The sequence below is a fragment of the Ascaphus truei genome, chromosome 4 (genome assembly GCF_040206685.1).
Source record: "Ascaphus truei isolate aAscTru1 chromosome 4, aAscTru1.hap1, whole genome shotgun sequence".
In the NCBI taxonomy this organism is placed as follows: domain Eukaryota; kingdom Metazoa; phylum Chordata; class Amphibia; order Anura; family Ascaphidae; genus Ascaphus; species Ascaphus truei.
In genome coordinates this window covers 422820224-422837990 of record NC_134486.1, presented here as the reverse complement: position 1 = coordinate 422837990, position 17767 = coordinate 422820224, and the positions used below count along the sequence as shown (strand labels likewise).

The following is a 17767-nucleotide window of genomic DNA, read 5'->3' as shown; positions in this document are numbered from 1 at the left end:
GCGTTACATGAGCCCGGATTATAAAGCGATGTCTATGTTTCAGTTTGGGATTTGGGGTGTCCGCGGGGCGTTACATGAGCCCGGATTATAATGCGATGTCTATGTTTCAGTTTGGGATTTGGGGAGTCCGCGGGGCGTTACATGAGCCCGGATTATAAAGCGATGTCTATGTTTCAGTTTGGGATTTGGGGAGTCCGCGAGGCGTTACATGAGCCCGGATTATAAAGCGATGTCATGTTTCAGTTTGGGATTTGGGGAGTCCGCGGGGCGTTACATGACGCCCGGATTATAAAGCGATGTCCATGTTTCAGTTTGGGATTTGGGGAGTCCGCGGGGCGTTACATGGCGCCCGGATTATAAAGCGATGTCATGTTTCAGTTTGGGATTTGGGGAGTCCGCGGGGCGTTACATGAGCCCGGATTATAATGCGATGTCTATGTTTCAGTTTGGGATTTGGGGAGTCCGCGGGGCGTTACATGAGCCCGGATTATAAAGCGATGTCATGTTTCAGTTTGGGATTTGGGGAGACCGCGGGGCGTTACATGAGCCCGGATTATAATGCGATGTCTATGTTTCAGTTTGGGATTTGGGGAGCCCGCGGGGCGTTACATGACGCCCGGATTATAAAGCGATGTCATGTTTCAGTTTGGGATTTGGGGTGTCCGCGGGGCGTTACATGAGCCCGGATTATAAAGCGATGTCTATGTTTCAGTTTGGGATTTGGGGAGTCCGCGGGGCGTTACATGACGCCCGGATTATAAAGCGATGTCATGTTTCAGTTTGGGATTTGGGGAGTCCGCGGGGCGTTACATGAGCCCGGATTATAAAGCGATGTCTATGTTTCAGTTTGGGATTTGGGGAGTCCGCGGGGCGTTACATGACGCCCGGATTATAAAGCGATGTCATGTTTCAGTTTGGGATTTGGGGAGTCCGCGGGGCGTTACATGGCGCCCGGATTATAAAGCGATGTCATGTTTCAGTTTGGGATTTGGGGAGTCCGCGGGGCGTTACATGAGCCCGGATTATAAAGCGATGTCATGTTTCAGTTTGGGATTTGGGGAGTCCGCGGGGCGTTACATGACGCCCGGATTATAAAGCGATGTCATGTTTCAGTTTGGGATTTGGGGAGTCCGCGGGGCGTTACATGAGCCCGGATTATAAAGCGATGTCATGTTTCAGTTTGGGATTTGGGGAGTCCGCGGGGCGTTACATGAGCCCGGATTATAAAGCGATGTCATGTTTCAGTTTGGGATTTGGGGAGTCCGCGGGGCGTTACATGAGCCCGGATTATAAAGCGATGTCATGTTTCAGTTTGGGATTTGGGGAGTCCGCGGGGCGTTACATGAGCCCGGATTATAAAGCGATGTCATGTTTCAGTTTGGGATTTGGGGAGTCCGCGGGGCGTTACATGACGCCCGGATTATAAAGCGATGTCATGTTTCAGTTTGGGATTTGGGGAGTCCGCGGGGCGTTACATGAGCCCGGATTATAAAGCGATGTCATGTTTCAGTTTGGTATTTGGGGAGTCCGCGGGGCGTTACATGACGCCCGGATTATAAAGCGATGTCATGTTTCAGTTTGGGATTTGGGGAGTCCGCGGGGCGTTACATGGCCCGGATTATAAAGCGATGTCATGTTTCAGTTTGGTATTTGGGGAGTCCGCGGGGCGTTACATGACGCCCGGATTATAAAGCGATGTCATGTTTCAGTTTGGGATTTGGGGAGTCCGCAGGGCGTTACATGACGCCCGGATTATAATGCGATGTCATGTTTCAGTTTGGGATTTGGGGTGTCCGCGGGGCGTTACATGACGCCCGGATTATAATGCGATGTCATGTTTCAGTTTGGGATTTGGGGAGTCCGCGGGGCGTTACATGAGCCCGGATTATAATGCGATGTCTATGTTTCAGTTTGGGATTTGGGGAGTCCGCGGGGCGTTACATGAGCCCGGATTATAATGCGATGTCATGTTTCAGTTTGGGATTTGGGGAGTCCGCGGGGCGTTACATGAGCCCGGATTATAATGCGATGTCATGTTTCAGTTTGGGATTTGGGGTGTCCGCGGGGCGTTACATGACGCCCGGATTATAATGCGATGTCTATGTTTCAGTTTGGGATTTGGGGAGTCCGCAGGGCGTTACATGAGCCCGGATTATAATGCGATGTCTATGTTTCAGTTTGGGATTTGGGGAGACCGCGGGGCGTTACAGTACATGAGCCCGGATTATAATGCGATGTCTATGTTTCAGTTTGGGATTTGGGGAGTCCGCGGGGCGTTACATGAGCCCGGATTATAAAGCGATGTCTATGTTTCAGTTTGGGATTTGGGGAGTCCGCGGGGCGTTACATGACGCCCGGATTATAAAGCGATGTCTATGTTTCAGTTTGGGATTTGGGGAGTCCGCGGGGCGTTACATGAGCCCGGATTATAAAGCGATGTCTATGTTTCAGTTTGGGATTTGGGGAGTCCGCGGGGCGTTACATGACGCCCGGATTATAAAGCGATGTCATGTTTCAGTTTGGGATTTGGGGAGTCCGCGGGGCGTTACATGACGCCCGGATTATAAAGCGATGTCATGTTTCAGTTTGGGATTTGGGGAGTCCGCGGGGCGTTACATGAGCCCGGATTATAAAGTGATGTCATGTTTCAGTTTGGGATTTGGGGAGTCCGCGGGGCGTTACATGGCGCCCGGATTATAAAGCGATGTCATGTTTCAGTGTGGGATTTGGGGAGTCCGCGGGGCGTTACATGAGCCCGGATTATAATGCGATGTCTATGTTTCAGTTTGGGATTTGGGGAGTCCGCAGGGCGTTACATGAGCCCGGATTATAAAGCGATGTCTATGTTTCAGTTTGGGATTTGGGGAGTCCGCAGGGCGTTACATGAGCCCGGATTATAAAGCGATGTCATGTTTCAGTTTGGGATTTGGGGAGTCCGCGAGGCGTTACATGACGCCCGGATTATAAAGCGATGTCATGTTTCAGTTTGGGATTTGGGGAGTCCGCGGGGCGTTACATGAGCCCGGATTATAAAGCGATGTCTATGTTTCAGTTTGGGATTTGGGGAGTCCGCGGGGCGTTACATGGCGCCCGGATTATTAAGCGATGTCATGTTTCAGTTTGGGATTTGGGGAGTCCGCGGGGCGTTACATGAGCCCGGATTATAAAGCGATGTCATGTTTCAGTTTGGGATTTGGGGAGTCCGCGGGGCGTTACATGAGCCCGGATTATAAAGCGATGTCATGTTTCAGTTTGGGATTTGGGGAGTCCGCGGGGCGTTACATGGCGCCCGGATTATAAAGCGATGTCATGTTTCAGTTTGGGATTTGGGGAGTCCGCGGGGCGTTACATGAGCCCGGATTATAATGCGATGTCTATGTTTCAGTTTGGGATTTGGGGAGTCCGCGGGGCGTTACATGAGCCCGGATTATAATGCGATGTCTATGTTTCAGTTTGGGATTTGGGGAGTCCGCGGGGCGTTACATGAGCCCGGATTATAAAGCGATGTCTATGTTTCAGTTTGGGATTTGGGGAGTCCGCGGGGCGTTACATGAGCTCGGATTATAAAGCGATGTCATGTTTCAGTTTGGGATTTGGGGAGTCCGCGGGGCGTTACATGACGCCCGGATTATAAAGCGATGTCTATGTTTCAGTTTGGGATTTGGGGAGTCCGCGGGGCGTTACATGAGCCCGGATTATAAAGCGATGTCTATGTTTCAGTTTGGGATTTGGGGAGTCCGCGGGGCGTTACATGACGCCCGGATTATAAAGCGATGTCATGTTTCAGTTTGGGATTTGGGGAGTCCGCGGGGCGTTACATGACGCCCGGATTATAAAGCGATGTCATGTTTCAGTTTGGGATTTGGGGAGTCCGCGGGGCGTTACATGAGCCCGGATTATAAAGCGATGTCTATGTTTCAGTTTGGGATTTGGGGAGTCCGCGGGGCGTTACATGAGCCCGGATTATAAAGCGATGTCTATGTTTCAGTTTGGGATTTGGGGAGTCCGCGGGGCGTTACATGAGCCCGGATTATAAAGCGATGTCATGTTTCAGTTTGGGATTTGGGGAGTCCGCGGGGCGTTACATGACGCCCGGATTATAAAGCGATGTCATGTTTCAGTTTGGGATTTGGGGAGTCCGCGGGGCGTTACATGACGCCCGGATTATAAAGCGATGTCATGTTTCAGTTTGGGATTTGGGGAGTCCGCGGGGCGTTACATGAGCCCGGATTATAAAGCGATGTCATGTTTCAGTTTGGGATTTGGGGAGTCCGCGGGGCGTTACATGAGCCCGGATTATAAAGCGATGTCTATGTTTCAGTTTGGGATTTGGGGAGTCCGCAGGGCGTTACATGAGCCCGGATTATAAAGCGATGTCTATGTTTCAGTTTGGGATTTGGGGAGTCCGCGGGGCGTTACATGACGCCCGGATTATAAAGCGATGTCATGTTTCAGTTTGGGATTTGGGGAGTCCGCGGGGCGTTACATGAGCCCGGATTATAAAGCGATGTCATGTTTCAGTTTGGGATTTGGGGAGTCCGCGGGGCGTTACATGACGCCCGGATTATAAAGCGATGTCATGTTTCAGTTTGGGATTTGGGGAGTCCGCGGGGCGTTACATGAGCCCGGATTATAAAGCGATGTCTATGTTTCAGTTTGGGATTTGGGGAGTCCGCGGGGCGTTACATGAGCCCGGATTATAAAGCGATGTCATGTTTCAGTTTGGGATTTGGGGAGTCCGCGGGGCGTTACATGACGCCCGGATTATAATGCGATGTCTATGTTTCAGTTTGGGATTTGGGGAGTCCGCGGGGCGTTACATGAGCCCGGATTATAAAGCGATGTCATGTTTCAGTTTGGGATTTGGGGAGTCCGCAGGGCGTTACATGACGCCCGGATTATAAAGCGATGTCCATGTTTCAGTTTGGGATTTGGGGAGTCCGCGGGGCGTTACATGACGCCCGGATTATAAAGCGATGTCATGTTTCAGTTTGGGATTTGGGGAGTCCGCGGGGCGTTACATGACGCCCGGATTATAAAGCGATGTCTATGTTTCAGTTTGGGATTTGGGGAGTCCGCGGGGCGTTACATGACGCCCGGATTATAAAGCGATGTCATGTTTCAGTTTGGGATTTGGGGAGTCCGCGGGGCGCTACATGACGCCCGGATTATAAAGCGATGTCATGTTTCAGTTTGGGATTTGGGGAGTCCGCGGGGCGTTACATGAGCCCGGATTATAAAGCGATGTCATGTTTCAGTTTGGGATTTGGGGAGTCCGCGGGGCGTTACATGAGCCCGGATTATAAAGCGATGTCCATGTTTCAGTTTGGGATTTGGGGAGTCCGCGGGGCGTTACATGAGCCCGGATTATAAAGCGATGTCATGTTTCAGTTTGGGATTTGGGGAGTCCGCGGGGCGCTACATGAGCCCGGATTATAAAGCGATGTCATGTTTCAGTTTGGGATTTGGGGAGTCCGCGGGGCGCTACATGACGCCCGGATTATAAAGCGATGTCATGTTTCAGTTTGGGATTTGGGGAGTCCGCGGGGCGTTACATGAGCCCGGATTATAAAGCGATGTCATGTTTCAGTTTGGGATTTGGGGAGTCCGCGGGGCGTTACATGACGCCCGGATTATAAAGCGATGTCATGTTTCAGTTTGGGATTTGGGGAGTCCGCGGGGCGCTACATGACGCCCGGATTATAAAGCGATGTCTATGTTTCAGTTTGGGATTTGGGGAGTCCGCGGGGCGCTACATGACGCCCGGATTATAAAGCGATGTCATGTTTCAGTTTGGGATTTGGGGAGTCCGCGGGGCGCTACATGAGCCCGGATTATAAAGCGATGTCATGTTTCAGTTTGGGATTTGGGGAGTCCGCGGGGCGCTACATGACGCCCGGATTATAAAGCGATGTCTATGTTTCAGTTTGGGATTTGGGGAGTCCGCGGGGCGTTACATGACGCCCGGATTATAAAGCGATGTCATGTTTCAGTTTGGGATTTGGGGAGTCCGCGGGGCGTTACATGGCCCGGATTATAATGCGATGTCTATGTTTCAGTTTGGGATTTGGGGAGTCCGCGGGGCGTTACATGACGCCCGGATTATAAAGCGATGTCATGTTTCAGTTTGGGATTTGGGGAGTCCGCGGGGCGTTACATGGCCCGGATTATAAAGCGATGTCATGTTTCAGTTTGGGATTTGGGGAGTCCGCGGGGCGTTACATGAGCCCGGATTATAAGGCGATGTCTATGTTTCAGTTTGGGATTTGGGGAGTCCGCGGGGCGTTACATGACGCCCGGATTATAAAGCGATGTCATGTTTCAGTTTGGGATTTGGGGAGTCCGCGGGGCGTTACATGACGCCCGGATTATAAAGCGATGTCATGTTTCAGTTTGGGATTTGGGGTGTCCGCGGGGCGTTACATGAGCCCGGATTATAATGCGATGTCATGTTTCAGTTTGGGATTTGGGGAGTCCGCGGGGCGTTACATGACGCCCGGATTATAATGCGATGTCATGTTTCAGTTTGGGATTTGGGGAGTCCGCGGGGCGTTACATGACGCCCGGATTATAAAGCGATGTCATGTTTCAGTTTGGGATTTGGGGTGTCCGCGGGGCGTTACATGAGCCCGGATTATAATGCGATGTCATGTTTCAGTTTGGGATTTGGGGAGTCCGCGAGGCGTTACATGGCGCCCGGATTATAAAGCGATGTCATGTTTCAGTTTGGGATTTGGGGAGTCCGCGGGGCGTTACATGGCGCCCGGATTATAAAGCGATGTCTATGTTTCAGTTTGGGATTTGGGGAGTCCGCGGGGCGTTACATGACGCCCGGATTATAAAGCGATGTCATGTTTCAGTTTGGGATTTGGGGAGTCCGCGGGGCGTTACATGACGCCCGGATTATAAAGCGATGTCTATGTTTCAGTTTGGGATTTGGGGAGTCCGCGGGGCATTACATGGCGCCCGGATTATAAAGCGATGTCTATGTTTCAGTTTGGGATTTGGGGAGTCCGCGGGGCGTTACATGACGCCCGGATTATAAAGCGATGTCATGTTTCAGTTTGGGATTTGGGGAGTCCGCGGGGCGTTACATGACGCCCGGATTATAAAGCGATGTCTATGTTTCAGTTTGGGATTTGGGGAGTCCGCGGGGCATTACATGGCGCCCGGATTATAAAGCGATGTCTATGTTTCAGTTTGGGATTTGGGGAGTCCGCGGGGCGTTACATGACGCCCGGATTATAAAGCGATGTCATGTTTCAGTTTGGGATTTGGGGAGTCCGCGGGGCGTTACATGAGCCCGGATTATAATGCGATGTCTATGTTTCAGTTTGGGATTTGGGGTGTCCGCGGGGCGTTACATGACGCCCGGATTATAAAGCGATGTCATGTTTCAGTTTGGGATTTGGGGTGTCCGCGAGGCGTTACATGAGCCCGGATTATAAAGCGATGTCATGTTTCAGTTTGGGATTTGGGGAGTCCGCGGGGCGTTACATGAAGCCCGGATTATAATGCGATGTCATGTTTCAGTTTGGGATTTGGGGAGTCCGCGGGGCGTTACATGAGCCCGGATTATAAAGCGATGTCATGTTTCAGTTTGGGATTTGGGGAGTCCGCGGGGCGTTACATGACGCCCGGATTATAAAGCGATGTCATGTTTCAGTTTGGGATTTGGGGAGTCCGCGGGGCGTTACATGACGCCCGGATTATAAAGCGATGTCTATGTTTCAGTTTGGGATTTGGGGAGTCCGCGGGGCGCTACATGAGCCCGGATTATAAAGTGATGTCATGTTTCAGTTTGGGATTTGGGGAGTCCGCGGGGCGTTACATGGCGCCCGGATTATAAAGCGATGTCATGTTTCAGTGTGGGATTTGGGGAGTCCGCGGGGCGTTACATGACGCCCGGATTATAATGCGATGTCTATGTTTCAGTTTGGGATTTGGGGAGTCCGCGGGGCGTTACATGAGCCCGGATTATAAAGCGATGTCATGTTTCAGTTTGGGATTTGGGGAGTCCGCGGGGCGTTACATGGCGCCCGGATTATAAAGCGATGTCTATGTTTCAGTTTGGGATTTGGGGTGTCCGCGGGGCGTTACATGACGCCCGGATTATAAAGCGATGTCATGTTTCAGTTTGGGATTTGGGGAGTCCGCGGGGCGTTACATGACGCCCGGATTATAAAGCGATGTCTATGTTTCAGTTTGGGATTTGGGGAGTCCGCGGGGCGTTACATGAGCCCGGATTATAAAGCGATGTCATGTTTCAGTTTGGGATTTGGGGAGTCCGCAGGGCGTTACATGAGCCCGGATTATAAAGCGATGTCATGTTTCAGTTTGGGATTTGGGGAGTCCGCGGGGCGTTACATGAGCCCGGATTATAAAGCGATGTCATGTTTCAGTTTGGGATTTGGGGAGTCCGCGGGGCGTTACATGAGCCCGGATTATAAAGCGATGTCTATGTTTCAGTTTGGGATTTGGGGAGTCCGCGGGGCGTTACATGACGCCCGGATTATAAAGCGATGTCATGTTTCAGTTTGGGATTTGGAGAGTCCGCGGGGCGTTACATGAGCCCGGATTATAATGCGATGTCATGTTTCAGTTTGGGATTTGGGGAGTCCGCGGGGCGTTACATGAGCCCGGATTATAAAGCGATGTCATGTTTCAGTTTGGGATTTGGGGAGTCCGCGGGGCGTTACATGACGCCCGGATTATAAAGCGATGTCTATGTTTCAGTTTGGGATTTGGGGAGTCCGCGGGGCGTTACATGAGCCCGGATTATAAAGCGATGTCATGTTTCAGTTTGGGATTTGGGGAGTCCGCGGGGCGTTACATGAGCCCGGATTATAAAGCGATGTCATGTTTCAGTTTGGGATTTGGGGAGTCCGCGGGGCGTTACATGACGCCCGGATTATAAAGCGATGTCATGTTTCAGTTTGGGATTTGGGGTGTCCGCGAGGCGTTACATGAGCCCGGATTATAATGCGATGTCTATGTTTCAGTTTGGGATTTGGGGAGTCCGCGGGGCGTTACATGGCCCGGATTATAAAGCGATGTCTATGTTTCAGTTTGGGATTTGGGGAGTCCGCAGGGCGTTACATGAGCCCGGATTATAAAGCGATGTCATGTTTCAGTTTGGGATTTGGGGAGTCCGCGGGGCGTTACATGACGCCCGGATTATAAAGCGATGTCATGTTTCAGTTTGGGATTTGGGGAGTCCGCGGGGCGTTACATGACGCCCGGATTATAAAGCGATGTCTATGTTTCAGTTTGGGATTTGGGGAGTCCGCGGGGCGTTACATGAGCCCGGATTATAAAGCGATGTCATGTTTCAGTTTGGGATTTGGGGAGTCCGCGGGGCGTTACATGAGCCCGGATTATAAAGCGATGTCTATGTTTCAGTTTGGGATTTGGGGAGTCCGCGGGGCGTTACATGACGCCCGGATTATAAAGCGATGTCATGTTTCAGTTTGGGATTTGGGGAGTCCGCGGGGCGTTACATGAGCCCGGATTATAAAGCGATGTCATGTTTCAGTTTGGGATTTGGGGAGTCCGCGGGGCGTTACATGAGCCCGGATTATAAAGCGATGTCATGTTTCAGTTTGGTATTTGGGGAGTCCGCGGGGCGTTACATGAGCCCGGATTATAAAGCGATGTCATGTTTCAGTTTGGGATTTGGGGAGTCCGCGGGGCGTTACATGGCGCCCGGATTATTAAGCGATGTCATGTTTCAGTTTGGGATTTGGGGAGTCCGCGGGGCGCTACATGAGCCCGGATTATAAAGCGATGTCATGTTTCAGTTTGGGATTTGGGGAGTCCGCGGGGCGTTACATGAGCCCGGATTATAAAGCGATGTCATGTTTCAGTTTGGTATTTGGGGAGTCCGCGGGGCGTTACATGAGCCCGGATTATAAAGCGATGTCATGTTTCAGTTTGGGATTTGGGGAGTCCGCGGGGCGTTACATGACGCCCGGATTATAAAGCGATGTCATGTTTCAGTTTGGGATTTGGGGAGTCCGCGGGGCGTTACATGAGCCCGGATTATAAAGCGATGTCATGTTTCAGTTTGGGATTTGGGGAGTCCGCGGGGCGCTACATGAGCCCGGATTATAAAGCGATGTCATGTTTCAGTTTGGGATTTGGGGAGTCCGCGGGGCGTTACATGGCGCCCGGATTATAAAGCGATGTCATGTTTCAGTTTGGGATTTGGGGAGTCCGCGGGGCGTTACATGAGCCCGGATTATAATGCGATGTCATGTTTCAGTTTGGGATTTGGGGAGTCCGCGGGGCGTTACATGAGCCCGGATTATAAAGCGATGTCTATGTTTCAGTTTGGGATTTGGGGTGTCCGCGGGGCGTTACATGAGCCCGGATTATAATGCGATGTCATGTTTCAGTTTGGGATTTGGGGAGTCCGCGGGGCGTTACATGAGCCCGGATTATAAAGCGATGTCTATGTTTCAGTTTGGGATTTGGGGTGTCCGCGGGGCGTTACATGAGCCCGGATTATAATGCGATGTCTATGTTTCAGTTTGGGATTTGGGGAGTCCGCGGGGCGTTACATGACGCCCGGATTATAAAGCGATGTCATGTTTCAGTTTGGGATTTGGGGAGTCCGCGGGGCGTTACATGAGCCCGGATTATAAAGCGATGTCATGTTTCAGTTTGGGATTTGGGGAGTCCGCGGGGCGTTACATGACACCCGGATTATAAGGCGATGTCTATGTTTCAGTTTGGGATTTGGGGAGTCCGCGGGGCGTTACATGACGCCCGGATTATAAAGCGATGTCATGTTTCAGTTTGGGATTTGGGGAGTCCGCGGGGCGTTACATGACGCCCGGATTATAAAGCGATGTCATGTTTCAGTTTGGGATTTGGGGAGTCCGCGGGGCGTTACATGAGCCCGGATTATAAAGCGATGTCTATGTTTCAGTTTGGGATTTGGGGAGTCCGCGGGGCGTTACATGACGCCCGGATTATAAAGCGATGTCATGTTTCAGTTTGGGATTTGGGGAGTCCGCAGGGCGTTACATGACGCCCGGATTATAAGGCGATGTCTATGTTTCAGTTTGGGATTTGGGGAGTCCGCGGGGCGTTACATGACGCCCGGATTATAAAGCGATGTCATGTTTCAGTTTGGGATTTGGGGAGTCCGCGGGGCGTTACATGACGCCCGGATTATAAAGCGATGTCATGTTTCAGTTTGGGATTTGGGGAGTCCGCGGGGCGTTACATGAGCCCGGATTATAATGCGATGTCATGTTTCAGTTTGGGATTTGGGGAGTCCGCGGGGCGTTACATGACGCCCGGATTATAAAGCGATGTCATGTTTCAGTTTGGGATTTGGGGAGTCCGCAGGGCGTTACATGAGCCCGGATTATAAAGCGATGTCATGTTTCAGTTTGGGATTTGGGGAGTCCGCGGGGCGTTACATGAGCCCGGATTATAAAGCGATGTCATGTTTCAGTTTGGGATTTGGGGAGTCCGCGGGGCGTTACATGAGCCCGGATTATAATGCGATGTCTATGTTTCAGTTTGGGATTTGGGGAGTCCGCGGGGCGTTACATGACGCCCGGATTATAAAGCGATGTCATGTTTCAGTTTGGGATTTGGGGAGTCCGCGGGGCGTTACATGACGCCCGGATTATAAAGCGATGCCATGTTTCAGTTTGGGATTTGGGGAGTCCGCGGGGCGTTACATGAGCCCGGATTATAAAGCGATGTCATGTTTCAGTTTGGGATTTGGGGAGTCCGCGGGGCGTTACATGAGCCCGGATTATAAGGCGATGTCTATGTTTCAGTTTGGGATTTGGGGAGTCCGCGGGGCGTTACATGACGCCCGGATTATAAAGCGATGTCATGTTTCAGTTTGGGATTTGGGGAGTCCGCGGGGCGTTACATGACGCCCGGATTATAAAGCGATGTCTATGTTTCAGTTTGGGATTTGGGGAGTCCGCGGGGCGTTACATGACGCCCGGATTATAAAGCGATGTCATGTTTCAGTTTGGGATTTGGGGAGTCCGCGGGGCGTTACATGAGCCCGGATTATAAAGCGATGTCATGTTTCAGTTTGGGATTTGGGGAGTCCGCGGGGCGTTACATGACGCCCGGATTATAAAGCGATGTCATGTTTCAGTTTGGGATTTGGGGAGTCCGCGGGGCGTTACATGAGCCCGGATTATAATGCGATGTCATGTTTCAGTTTGGGATTTGGGGAGTCCGCGGGGCGTTACATGAGCCCGGATTATAAAGCGATGTCATGTTTCAGTTTGGGATTTGGGGAGTCCGCGGGGCGTTACATGAGCCCGGATTATAAAGCGATGTCATGTTTCAGTTTGGGATTTGGGGAGTCCGCGGGGCGTTACATGAGCCCGGATTATAATGCGATGTCTATGTTTCAGTTTGGGATTTGGGGAGTCCGCGGGGCGTTACATGAGCCCGGATTATAAAGCGATGTCATGTTTCAGTTTGGGATTTGGGGAGTCCGCGGGGCGTTACATGACGCCCGGATTATAAAGCGATGTCATGTTTCAGTTTGGGATTTGGGGAGTCCGCGGGGCGTTACATGAGCCCGGATTATAAAGCGATGTCATGTTTCAGTTTGGGATTTGGGGAGTCCGCGGGGCGTTACATGAGCCCGGATTATAATGCGATGTCTATGTTTCAGTTTGGGATTTGGGGAGTCCGCGGGGCGTTACATGAGCCCGGATTATAAAGCGATGTCATGTTTCAGTTTGGGATTTGGGGAGTCCGCGGGGCGTTACATGAGCCCGGATTATAATGCGATGTCTATGTTTCAGTTTGGGATTTGGGGAGTCCGCGGGGCGTTACATGAGCCCGGATTATAAAGCGATGTCATGTTTCAGTTTGGGATTTGGGGAGTCCGCGGGGCGTTACATGAGCCCGGATTATAAAGCGATGTCATGTTTCAGTTTGGGATTTGGGGAGTCCGCGGGGCGTTACATGAGCCCGGATTATAAAGCGATGTCATGTTTCAGTTTGGGATTTGGGGAGTCCGCGGGGCGTTACATGAGCCCGGATTATAAAGCGATGTCATGTTTCAGTTTGGGATTTGGGGAGTCCGCGGGGCGTTACATGAGCCCGGATTATAAAGCGATGTCATGTTTCAGTTTGGGATTTGGGGAGTCCGCGGGGCGTTACATGACGCCCGGATTATAATGCGATGTCATGTTTCAGTTTGGGATTTGGGGAGTCCGCGGGGCGTTACATGAGCCCGGATTATAATGCGATGTCTATGTTTCAGTTTGGGATTTGGGGTGTCCGCGGGGCGTTACATGAGCCCGGATTATAAAGCGATGTCATGTTTCAGTTTGGGATTTGGGGAGTCCGCGGGGCGTTACATGACGCCCGGATTATAAAGCGATGTCATGTTTCAGTTTGGGATTTGGGGAGTCCGCGGGGCGTTACATGAGCCCGGATTATAATGCGATGTCTATGTTTCAGTTTGGGATTTGGGGAGTCCGCGGGGCGTTACATGACGCCCGGATTATAAAGCGATGTCATGTTTCAGTTTGGGATTTGGGGTGTCCGCGGGGCGTTACATGAGCCCGGATTATAAAGCGATGTCTATGTTTCAGTTTGGGATTTGGGGAGTCCGCGAGGCGTTACATGAGCCCGGATTATAAAGCGATGTCATGTTTCAGTTTGGGATTTGGAGAGTCCGCGGGGCGTTACATGACGCCCGGATTATAAAGCGATGTCATGTTTCAGTTTGGGATTTGGGGAGTCCGCAGGGCGTTACATGACGCCCGGATTATAATGCGATGTCATGTTTCAGTTTGGGATTTGGGGAGTCCGCGGGGCGTTACATGAGCCCGGATTATAAAGCGATGTCATGTTTCAGTTTGGGATTTGGGGAGTCCGCGGGGCGTTACATGAGCCCGGATTATAATGCGATGTCTATGTTTCAGTTTGGGATTTGGGGAGTCCGCGGGGCGTTACATGACGCCCGGATTATAAAGCGATGTCATGTTTCAGTTTGGGATTTGGGGAGTCCGCGGGGCGTTACATGACGCCCGGATTATAAAGCGATGTCATGTTTCAGTTTGGGATTTGGGGTGTCCGCGGGGCGTTACATGACGCCCGGATTATAAAGCGATGTCTATGTTTCAGTTTGGGATTTGGGGAGTCCGCGGGGCGTTACATGAGCCCGGATTATAAAGCGATGTCATGTTTCAGTTTGGGATTTGGGGAGTCCGCGGGGCGTTACATGACGCCCGGATTATAAAGCGATGTCATGTTTCAGTTTGGGATTTGGGGAGTCCGCGAGGCGTTACATGACGCCCGGATTATAAAGCGATGTCATGTTTCAGTTTGGGATTTGGGGTGTCCGCGGGGCGTTACATGAGCCCGGATTATAAAGTGATGTCATGTTTCAGTTTGGGATTTGGGGAGTCCGCGGGGCGTTACATGAGCCCGGATTATAAAGCGATGTCATGTTTCAGTTTGGGATTTGGGGAGTCCGCGAGGCGTTACATGACGCCCGGATTATAAAGCGATGTCATGTTTCAGTTTGGGATTTGGGGAGTCCGCGGGGCGTTACATGAGCCCGGATTATAAAGCGATGTCTATGTTTCAGTTTGGGATTTGGGGAGTCCGCGGGGCGTTACATGAGCCCGGATTATAAAGCGATGTCATGTTTCAGTTTGGGATTTGGGGAGTCCGCGGGGCGTTACATGAGCCCGGATTATAAAGCGATGTCATGTTTCAGTTTGGGATTTGGGGAGTCCGCGGGGCGTTACATGAGCCCGGATTATAAAGCGATGTCATGTTTCAGTTTGGGATTTGGGGAGTCCGCGGGGCGTTACATGACGCCCGGATTATAAAGCGATGTCTATGTTTCAGTTTGGGATTTGGGGAGTCCGCAGGGCGTTACATGAGCCCGGATTATAAAGCGATGTCATGTTTCAGTTTGGGATTTGGGGAGTCCGCGGGGCGTTACATGACGCCCGGATTATAAAGCGATGTCATGTTTCAGTTTGGTATTTGGGGAGTCCGCGGGGCGTTACATGAGCCCGGATTATAAAGCGATGTCATGTTTCAGTTTGGGATTTGGGGAGTCCGCGGGGGGTTACATGAGCCCGGATTATAAAGCGATGTCTATGTTTCAGTTTGGGATTTGGGGAGTCCGCGGGGCGTTACATGAGCCCGGATTATAAAGCGATGTCATGTTTCAGTTTGGGATTTGGGGAGTCCGCGGGGCGCTACATGAGCCCGGATTATAAAGCGATGTCATGTTTCAGTTTGGGATTTGGGGAGTCCGCGGGGCGTTACATGGCGCCCGGATTATAAAGCGATGTCATGTTTCAGTTTGGGATTTGGGGAGTCCGCGGGGCGTTACATGAGCCCGGATTATAATGCGATGTCTATGTTTCAGTTTGGGATTTGGGGAGTCCGCGGGGCGTTACATGAGCCCGGATTATAAAGCGATGTCATGTTTCAGTTTGGGATTTGGGGAGTCCGCGGGGCGTTACATGACACCCGGATTATAAGGCGATGTCTATGTTTCAGTTTGGGATTTGGGGAGTCCGCGGGGCGTTACATGAGCCCGGATTATAATGCGATGTCTATGTTTCAGTTTGGGATTTGGGGAGTCCGCGGGGCGTTACATGACGCCCGGATTATAAAGCGATGTCCATGTTTCAGTTTGGGATTTGGGGAGTCCGCGGGGCGTTACATGACGCCCGGATTACAAAGCGATGTCATGTTTCAGTTTGGGATTTGGGGAGTCCGCGGGGCGTTACATGGCGCCCGGATTATAAAGCGATGTCATGTTTCAGTTTGGGATTTGGGGAGTCCGCGGGGCGTTACATGGCCCGGATTATAAAGCGATGTCTATGTTTCAGTTTGGGATTTGGGGAGTCCGCGGGGCGTTACATGAGCCCGGATTATAAAGCGATGTCATGTTTCAGTTTGGGATTTGGGGAGTCCGCGGGGCGTTACATGACGCCCGGATTATAAGGCGATGTCTATGTTTCAGTTTGGGATTTGGGGAGTCCGCGGGGCGTTACATGACGCCCGGATTATAAAGCGATGTCATGTTTCAGTTTGGGATTTGGGGAGTCCGCGGGGCGTTACATGACGCCCGGATTATAAAGCGATGTCATGTTTCAGTTTGGGATTTGGGGAGTCCGCGGGGCGTTACATGAGCCCGGATTATAATGCGATGTCATGTTTCAGTTTGGGATTTGGGGAGTCCGCGGGGCGTTACATGACGCCCGGATTATAAAGCGATGTCATGTTTCAGTTTGGGATTTGGGGAGTCCGCGGGGCGTTACATGGCGCCCGGATTATAAAGCGATGTCATGTTTCAGTTTGGGATTTGGGGTGTCCGCGGGGCGTTACATGAGCCCGGATTATAAAGCGATGTCTATGTTTCAGTTTGGGATTTGGGGAGTCCGCGGGGCGTTACATGACGCCCGGATTATAAAGCGATGTCATGTTTCAGTTTGGGATTTGGGGAGTCCGCGGGGCGTTACATGAGCCCGGATTATAAAGCGATGTCATGTTTCAGTTTGGGATTTGGGGAGTCCGCGGGGCGTTACATGAGCCCGGATTATAAGGCGATGTCTATGTTTCAGTTTGGGATTTGGGGAGTCCGCGGGGCGTTACATGACGCCCGGATTATAAAGCGATGTCATGTTTCAGTTTGGGATTTGGGGAGTCCGCGGGGCGTTACATGACGCCCGGATTATAAAGCGATGTCTATGTTTCAGTTTGGGATTTGGGGAGTCCGCGGGGCGTTACATGACGCCCGGATTATAAAGCGATGTCATGTTTCAGTTTGGGATTTGGGGAGTCCGCGGGGCGTTACATGACGCCCGGATTATAAAGCGATGTCATGTTTCAGTTTGGGATTTGGGGAGTCCGCGGGGCGTTACATGAGCCCGGATTATAAAGCGATGTCATGTTTCAGTTTGGGATTTGGGGAGTCCGCGGGGCGTTACATGAGCCCGGATTATAAAGCGATGTCTATGTTTCAGTTTGGGATTTGGGGAGTCCGCGGGGCGTTACATGAGCCCGGATTATAAAGCGATGTCTATGTTTCAGTTTGGGATTTGGGGAGTCCGCGGGGCGTTACATGAGCCCGGATTATAAAGCGATGTCATGTTTCAGTTTGGTATTTGGGGAGTCCGCGGGGCGTTACATGAGCCCGGATTATAAAGCGATGTCATGTTTCAGTTTGGGATTTGGGGAGTCCGCGGGGCGTTACATGACGCCCGGATTATAAAGCGATGTCATGTTTCAGTTTGGGATTTGGGGAGTCCGCGGGGCGTTACATGAGCCCGGATTATAATGCGATGTCATGTTTCAGTTTGGGATTTGGGGAGTCCGCGGGGCGTTACATGACGCCCGGATTATAAAGCGATGTCATGTTTCAGTTTGGGATTTGGGGAGTCCGCGGGGCGTTACATGAGCCCGGATTATAATGCGATGTCTATGTTTCAGTTTGGGATTTGGGGAGTCCGCGGGGCGTTACATGAGCCCGGATTATAAAGCGATGTCATGTTTCAGTTTGGGATTTGGGGTGTCCGCGGGGCGTTACATGACGCCCGGATTATAAAGCGATGTCATGTTTCAGTTTGGGATTTGGGGTGTCCGCGGGGCGTTACATGAGCCCGGATTATAAAGCGATGTCTATGTTTCAGTTTGGTATTTGGGGAGTCCGCGGGGCGTTACATGACGCCCGGATTATAAAGCGATGTCATGTTTCAGTTTGGGATTTGGGGAGTCCGCAGGGCGTTAC

General features: G+C 51.6%; 1 protein-coding gene across 1 annotated transcript in view; it reads right to left on the bottom strand.

The window, feature by feature from the left end:
* LOC142492482 (phosphofurin acidic cluster sorting protein 2-like) overlaps positions 1 to 17767 on the bottom strand; it is a 330781-nt gene that overhangs the window by 256769 nt on the left and 56245 nt on the right. The window lies entirely within an intron of this gene.